The sequence below is a fragment of the Lathyrus oleraceus genome, chromosome 2, assembly GCF_024323335.1.
Source record: "Lathyrus oleraceus cultivar Zhongwan6 chromosome 2, CAAS_Psat_ZW6_1.0, whole genome shotgun sequence".
Classification (NCBI taxonomy): domain Eukaryota; kingdom Viridiplantae; phylum Streptophyta; class Magnoliopsida; order Fabales; family Fabaceae; genus Lathyrus; species Lathyrus oleraceus.
Window position 1 is genome coordinate 27296282 of NC_066580.1, and position 9327 is coordinate 27305608.

Consider the following 9327-nt stretch of genomic DNA (forward strand, 5'->3'; position numbering starts at 1 on the left):
TCAATTTTTTAGATAAAAACTATTTTTTTTATTTATTAGTTTATAAATATCAATTACTTATTTACATTAATATATAAATACAAATAAATGATGTCATCAGAAATTAAATTTTAAATTAATTTATAGTTATTTAATTTAATTTACACGTACCAATTGAACTACTCTCTTCACTCTTACAAGAACTTGTCAAATACATTATAAATCAATTAAAATAATTATTCATCTCAATTAATAATACAATTATTAATATATAATTGTAATTTTATAATTAAATTTTTAAAGTAACTTATATTTTCCAATACAATCATAATTCACTAATTCCTAATTATGAATACCATTTCCTTTTTTCATATATACTGTATTACAAGAAAACAATAATAAAAGAATATTTATATTTAACCTTCTTCTAAAAATGTTAAATATATCATTTCCTTTTTCCAAATATTATATATATATATATATATATATATATATATATATATATATATATATATATATTAAGTTGGATCACACTACTACTCTAACCTCATCCAACTTCTCCACGAGGATGGTCGATAAAACCCTAACCTACAACACAAGCACCAAGCACCATTGCTGGAAGTTTCATTAGTGGAGGTAACTTTAGGTCCTCCTGAAGAAAATATGCAGGTATATATTTGCAGCAAACAAAATATCCTCTGGCTTTTCCAGAAGCTCTCAAGAAAAATAGGGGAAACTGTCATCTTTTCCGAGGAGGACACCCTCGACATCAATTCCCAAGATGATGATCCCTTGGTCATCACTGTACAACAAGGAAACTAGGATATCAGACGCGTCCAGGTAGATGATTGTAGCTCTATAGACGTCCTATTTTGGGACACCTTCCAGAAACTGCAACTCGACCCAAACAACATAAAAACGATAAGTGGTTCTTTGACGGGGTTATTGGGAAAACATGTACAAATAATGGGTCACATAACCCTGGAAACCACATGTGGCAAGGGAGCGAACGTTAAGACAACTGACATCAGCTACCTCATTGTGGACGCCCTATCACCACACAACATTATTCTGGGGAGACTGACTATCAACCCCCTAGGAGAAGTCGTATCCACCCTATACCTAACCTTAAAATACCTGCTCCCTAATGGGCAAGTCAGTATAATCTGAGGGGACCAACAAGAAACTAAAGAGTGTTATCAAAGTAGTCTAGAGACAGCTAGAGAAGAGCTCGCCCTTGTTAATGTCTCTCCTTCAGAAGTTCCATATACTGACTTCAAGTGTTTTGACCCCAGATTGGGGGCGGAAGAAAAAAGGCTCATGCCCATATAAAATTTGAAGGAGGTCCAGATAGCTCCTCACACCCATCATGTGATGAAGATAGGTACATTGTTATCCATAGAGGAGGAACAAGAACTAGTCGACCAACTCATTAAGAATGTTGACCTATTCGATTGGGTTTCCTCCAACATACCAGAGATAGACCCCAAAATGGTGAGCCATCGCCTCACCATCCACCTTTTCGCCAAACCAGTGGAAGAGAGGAAGCGAAAAATTAGTGAGGATAAAAGGTGGAAAAACTATTCAATTGCAAATTCATTACGGAAACAAAATACCCCACCTGGTTAGCCAACGTGGTTCTGCTACGAAAAGCCAACAACAGGTGGTGCATGTGTGTGGATTTCAACGATATGAATGTCGCCTGCCCTAAAGAACTATACCCGCTTACAAGTTATATTGCTGCCTTGTGTCACTTCCTCTCCTACGCAGGCGACAAAGCCTTCCTCTTCTTTGTTGATTTAAAGAACAAAAAAAGGTTTGAATGAACCCCCAAATGCAAAGAAGCTTTCACCAAGGTCAAGAATTTTATCACCTTTCCCCCTGTCTTGACTTCCCCGAAGGATGAGTTATCACTCGCTCTCTATTTCTCGGTTATAAATCTAGCGATAAGCTCAATCATTGTCTAGGAAATAAACAAAGCAGAAAAACTTGTGTATGCGTGAAAATTGAGAAACTGGCAATGAATGTTGTCATGGCGGCGAGGAAATCACGACCATACTTTTAGGGTCACAAGATCCTGGTAAAAACCAATATCATGTTTGTTAAGTTTTGAAGAAACCAAATTTAGCTAGAAAGATGATATCCTAGACAATTGAACTCTCGGAATATGACATACAATTCATCCCAATGGGAAGCATCAAATCGCATGCTCTGGAAAATTTCGTGGCAGAATTCAGCTCGTTTATAGGCAGGGAAATGCCTCCTGAATGGGCTATATCTATGGATGGAACCTCCAATGTAAAATGGTGCAACGCTGGGATAGTCCTAGAAGGACCCAGAGATATACTCATCAAAAAGGCACTAAAATTCGAGTTCACCACCACCAACAATCAGACGGAGTATGAGACTCTCATTACTGGAATAATCATCACCCTAAAAATGGGGCCTCCTAGACTGAATTCCAAAAGTGACTCCCAGTTGGTTTCCAACCAAGTCTATGGGCAATACTAAGATAAGGAGCAACAATTGATAAGATATCTACAAAAGGTACGAAATGTATATCCTCTTGTTTCACCACTTATGAAATAAAGCCGTCCCTCTTGAGAAACACATCCTAGTGGACCTCCTTTCCAAGTTTTCCAAGTAAAAATCAATAGGGTTCAATAGAACATTTATCCAAGAGACCCTCTCCTCCCCTAACATTGATGCGGAAGAGGTGTACTCGCCAGAAGTTGTGCTAGAATCTAGATGGATGTCGCCTATACTACGTTATCTACAGTCTGACAAACTTCCTCTAGACAAGGGAGAAGCAAGAAGAATCCAAAAACAAGATGCCAAATACAAATTGCTCTCCACAAAATTTTATAAAATAGGGAGGGCCTCGCCCATTCTTTGATGCTTGGGCAAGCACGAGACTGTCCTGGTACTAGCAGGCGTGCAAAAAGGGGTTTGCATCAATCACATTGGCGGAAAAGCCCTCGCCCAAAACTATTAAGAGTAGTGTATTATTAGCCTACTATACATAAGGTTAACATCATATTTTTCAAAAGAGGTGACCAATGCCAGAGACATGCTGACCTTAAACACCCCTAACAAAACTGCTACAGCCGATGAGTTCGCCCTAGCCCTTCTACCAGTGGGGCGTGCACATTCTGGACCCTGTTTCCCTTGGCGCCATGACAAATGATATTCTTGATAGTAGGAGTTATTTAATTCACCAAATGAATAGAAGTCGAGCATATATCCAAGATAACAGTAGAAAGACATTGCTGTTTATATTAGTAGAGGATTATGTGCATTTACAAAATGCATGGATCCATTGTCTTTGACAATGGGACTCATTTCACCAGTACTATAGTCACTGAATTTTACAAAGGCTTGGCGGTACAAATAAAATTTGTGTCTGTTGTACACCCTCAAGCCAATGGTCAAGTTGGGCCAATAAACAAAGTAATTCTATATGGACTCAAGAAGAAGCTTGATGATGCCAAAGGCTTATAGATGAAACTACTCCATGAGATATTATGGTAATACCACACCACTCCATATTCCACTACCAAGGAAATCCCATTTTCTATGGTCTATGGAGAAGACGTCATGCCGCCTATTGAAATTGGCACGCCTTCGTGGTGAGGATCCCATTTTAATGAAGATGAAAATAAGATAGGTTTGAGGTGTATGACTGACCTAATAATCGAATTAATTGAGGCCGCTCACGTCGAAGAATTTGTCGGCAAACACAAGGCCACCAGAAGATATAACTCTAGAGTCAAGCGAAGAGAAATTCAAGAAGGCGACTTGGTCTTGAAGGAAGTAGATCTACTGGCCTAGTAGGGAAAACTACAACCTAACCGGGACCACATATTTTAGAATCTCCCTCACAGGGAATATAAGTTGTAAGAGCTGGAAGGACCGCTCTTACCCAGACCCTGAAGTTCTCTCCATCTTAGATATTATTACAGTTAAATTTATTTGTAATTCAACAATAAGTGTCTTTATAATGTACTTACACTCAATTCATGAGTGATTTATTCGTTAGAAAGATGTTTCTCTAAATTCCTTTATACTGGACTTTATAAAGAATGTCCTTGCAACTCTATGGGGCAATGCCTTTATGCTGGACTTCATAGGGAAGGTCCTTGCAGCCTTATGGGAAAACGCCTTAATGATGGACTTCATAGTGAAGGTCCTTTCCGTCCTACAGGAAAATGCCTTTATGCTGGACCTCGTAACAAAGGTACTTGCCACCCTATGGAGCAATTACTTTATGATGGGCTTCGTAACGAAGGTCGTCGTCACCCTATGGGGAAATGCCTTTATGTTGGACTTCATAACGATGATCCTTGCCACCCTATGGGGCAATTCGTTTATGTTGGACTTCATAACGAATGTCCTTTCCGCATTATGGGGCAATGCCGTTATCTTAGACTTCATAAAAGTCCTCGCTGTAACACCCTTCTAAAATACCCCAAATATTTAATTAAAATAACAACATATAAATCAGAGTAATCATGCAGTTAAGGGTGTCACACATTTATTTCGCACCATTCGTCATACTATTTAGTCATGCTCATTATTTAAGTCAAAACATAAAGTATTGCACAATACGCAGCGGATAGAGATCAAATCGATCATTCAAAACATGTAACATACTACATGTAAACTGGTTCAGCAAACATCAACAACACAATTAAAATGTTCCCTCCCGATGTTACATCTATCAGAGCATGACCCACTTAAGGAGACTACACTAGACTCCAAGCATTAGCTTCTACTCAATCACTGCTCGTTACCTGAAAAATAGTTGTAAGGGTGAGTTCCTCAATCGATATAATAAGCATTATAAAATATCATGTCATGTTAAGTAATTTAACACATTAATCACCCTAATCGTATCACACATTCAGTAACGGCACATCAACTCAATTATCATACTCAATATCCACACAATTCATACTCATGCTCAATGCCAACACAACACACGTATAACATTGGAATACATCCATTCATATTATACACTACGCATATATTATGCAATGAGACTCCATGCATGCGGTACCGACTATTCGTGAACATATAGTTCAACTTCACCGACCAAATCCAGGTACGGCTACCAAGCTCACTAGTCCCACTCATTTGAGACCTAGTGACTCACATCACTAATTCCTCACCATGGGAATTAGCTACCACCCCAAGGGCCATGCTATGCACGCTAATTCACCTAGCATGCAAACATCAAAAACAGTCCAAATGACTAACATCACTAATTCCTCACCATGGGAATTAGCTACCACCATAAAGGCCACATTATGCACGCCAATCACCTAGCAATGCAACATCACAACAATAATCCACAATGGACCGATGCTCACTCTCTAAGCCATAAAACAGTCCATTCACAACACATGCATAACATACACATTCACAACATTATACATACCATCATACATTATCAACACATGTATCAACACATCATATCATGTCAAATAATTAAACACAGTATTAGCACACTCTACTAATACCTATACTGCTCAAAACAGCGGGAAATAATCCCTACTATATCACACACCGATATAGACAACCATCAATTAGGCACACAACATTTTAATTAACAATTTTTCCACTCTGCAACAGTGTTAACCGGTTAACGCCCTGGGTTAACCGGTTAACGCAGCACAAACACGCTTCCTGCCCAAAACTTAACAGTGTTAACCGGTTAACACCCTGGGTTAACCGGTTAACGCAGCACAAACAGCCATATCTCAGCATTCACAACAGTGTTAACCGGTTAACACCCTGGGTTAACCGGTTAACGCAGACAAAACAACAATTATTCAAAATACATAACAGTGTTAACCGGTTAACACCCTGGGTTAACCGGTTAACGCAAGACAGAAGCTGTTCCTGCGCTAACACAAGGCAGAATGCAGAATTCTCCGCATTTTCCGCCGTTGGAGGACTTCCGGACCTCCGATTCCAATTCCGTAAAAAGCTATACGTTCGGAAATTCACCACTAACCCAAATACAGATTTAATTACAGCCTACACAGTTTATCCAACATGATTTTCCAGCATTCAAAATTCCAATTAGGGTCAATTCAACGGTTTATCACTACCCATTACATGCTAACCCATAATACCCATTAAACGACGATAAACCCCCCTTACCTGAGTTAATCCGGCAATCTCTAAGCTTCAAGCTTTTCTCTTCTCCAACCTTTGCCCTTGCTCTTCCTCTTTGCCCTTTCTCCTCTTTCTCAATCGCTTCTCTGTTTCACGTGAAAACTTTCTTTTCCAAATGAGACTCTTTTTCCTTATTTCACACTTATATATTTTCCAATAATTATTATTCCAAAATAATAATAATTCAATAATTCCAAAAATAATAATAATAATAATCCAATTATCTAATTAAATTAATAAATATATTATTAACTTAATTTAAATAATTATCATATTATTATCGGGGTGTTACAACTCTCCCCCACTAAAAGAGTTTTCGTCCTCGAAAACATACCTCAAGCGAATAACTCAGGATAAGACTCCTTCATCTGACTCTCCAGTTCCCAAGTCACATTGCCACCTGCTGGTCCTCCCCAAGCTACCTTCACCAAGGCAATATCTTTACCCCGCAACTGCTTCAACTCTCGATCCTCGATCCTCATAGGTGATGTTTCAACAGTCAGGTTATCTCTCACTTGTACATCATCTACTTGGACCACATGCGACGGATCAGGAATGTACCTCCTCAACTGAGACACATGAAAAACCTCATGCAAATTCGCAAGCGACGACGGTAAAGCGATACGATAGGCTACCTCCCCTATCCTCTCCAAAATCTGATAAGGACCAATAAATCGAGGTGTCAACTTCTTCGACTTCAAAGCTCGACCAACCCCAGTTATCGGAGTAACACGGAGAAACACATGATCTCCCTCTTGAAACTCAAGTGACTTCCTTCTCTTGTCGTGATAACTCTTCTGACGACTCTGAGCAATCCTCATCTTCTCCTGAATCATCTTAATCTTTTCCGTAGTTTGTTGAACAATCTCCGGTCCAACCACAGCACTCTCACCGGACTCATACCAACATAAAGGTGTCCGACATCTCCTACCATACAAAGCTTCAAACGGTGCCATACCAATGCTCGAATGAAAACTATTGTTGTAGGTAAACTCAATCAAAGGTAAATAACAATCCCAAGCACCTCCTTTTTCCAAAACACAAGCTCTCAAAAGATCCTCTAATGACTGAATCGTCCTCTCAGTCTGACCATCAGTCTGCGGATGATATGCAGAACTCAATCTCAGCTTAGTTCCCAAAGCCTTCTGCAAACCTTCCCAAAACTTCGATGTAAATCTCGGGTCTCTGTCCGAAACAATACTCGACGGAATACCATGCAAACTTACAATCTTCTCAATATACAACTCAGCTAATCTCTCTAACGGATAATCCATTCTGATCGGAATGAAATGAGCCGATTTCGTCAATCTATCAACAATCACCCAAATAGCTTCAAAATTCTTACTTGTCCTCGGTAAACCAGAAACAAAATCCATACTGATACTATCCCACTTCCACTCTGGAATAGCCAACGGTTGCATTAGCCCAGACGGCTTCTGATGCTCAATCTTTGACTTCTGACAAGTCAAACAAGAATAAACAAAACTCGCAATTTCTCTTTTCATCCCCGGCCACCAAAATAACTTTTTCAAATCATGATACATCTTCGTAGCTCCAGGATGAATACTCAGGCCACTACGATGTCCTTCCTCAAGAATACTCTTCTTAAGTTCGGTAACATCCGGAATACACACCCGATTACCAAATTTCAAAACACCATTCTCATCAACTCTGAATTCGCCACCTTGACCTTGATTCACTAGAGTCAACTTATCAACCAAAATCACATCGGATTTCTGACCCTCTCTAATCCCATCCAGAATACCACTCGTTAACTTTAACATTCCCAATTTAACACTATTGTGAGTACTCTCACACACCAAACTCAAGTCTCTAAACTGTTCAATTAAATCCAATTCTTTAACCATTAACATAGACATATGCAATGATTTCCGACTCAATGCATCAGCCACCACGTTTGCCTTACCCGGATGGTAATTCAAACCAAAGTCATAATCCTTCAGAAACTCTAACCATCTTCTCTGTCTCATATTCAGCTCTTTTTGATCAAACAAATACTTTAAACTTTTATGGTCACTGAAAACCTCAAATCTTGACCCGTACAAGTAATGCCTCCATAACTTCAGAACAAATACCACGGCTGCCAACTCTAAATCGTGTGTCGGATAGTTCCTCTCATGAACCCTCAGCTGTCTCGAAGCGTAGGCTATAACCTGCTTATTCTGCATCAACACACCACCCAAACCCAACAATGAAGCATCACAATACACCTCAAATGGTTCCGACGGACTCGGTAATATCAGAATAGGAGCAGTAGTCAACCTTCTCTTTAACTCTTGGAAACCTTCTTCACATTTTGAGTCCCAAACAAACGCTTGCCCCTTTCTAGTCAACATCGTCAACGGTAACGCCAACTTAGAAAATCCCTCAATGAATTTCCTATAGTAACCAGCCAATCCAAGGAACCTTCGAATCTCAGCAACAGACTTCGGAGCTTCCCACTTAGACACCGCTTCTATCTTAGAAGGATCAACAGCAACACCACCTCTTGAAATCACATGACCAAGAAAACTAACCTCCTCTAACCAAAATTCACACTTGGATAGTTTAGCAAATAACTTCTTTTCTCGTAGAACTCCTAAAACCACTCTCAAATGCTCAGCATGCTCTTCTTCAGATTTCGAATACACCAAAATGTCATCAATAAACACCACAACAAACTTGTCTAGGTACGGATGGAAAATCCTATTCATATACTCCATGAATACTCCAGGCGCATTAGTCACACCAAAAGGCATTACAGAATACTCATAATGTCCATACCTTGTTCTGAAAGCAGTCTTCTGAATATCCTCAGTTTTCACACGTATCTGATGATACCCAGATCTCAAATCTATTTTGCTGAACACACTCGCACCAACCAACTGATCCATCAAATCATCAATCCTCGGCAAAGGATACCGATTCTTGATCGTCACTTTATTCAGTTGCCTGTAGTCCACACACAACCTCATAGTACCTTCTTTCTTCTTAACCAATAACACTGGTGCACCCCACGGTGACACACTCGGACGAATAAACTTCTTATCCAACAAATCTTCCAGCTGACTCTTCAATTCAGTTAACTCAACAGCAGACATATGGTACGGAGCCATCGATATCGGTCTAGTACCAGGTACCAAATCAATAGAGAACTCAACTTCA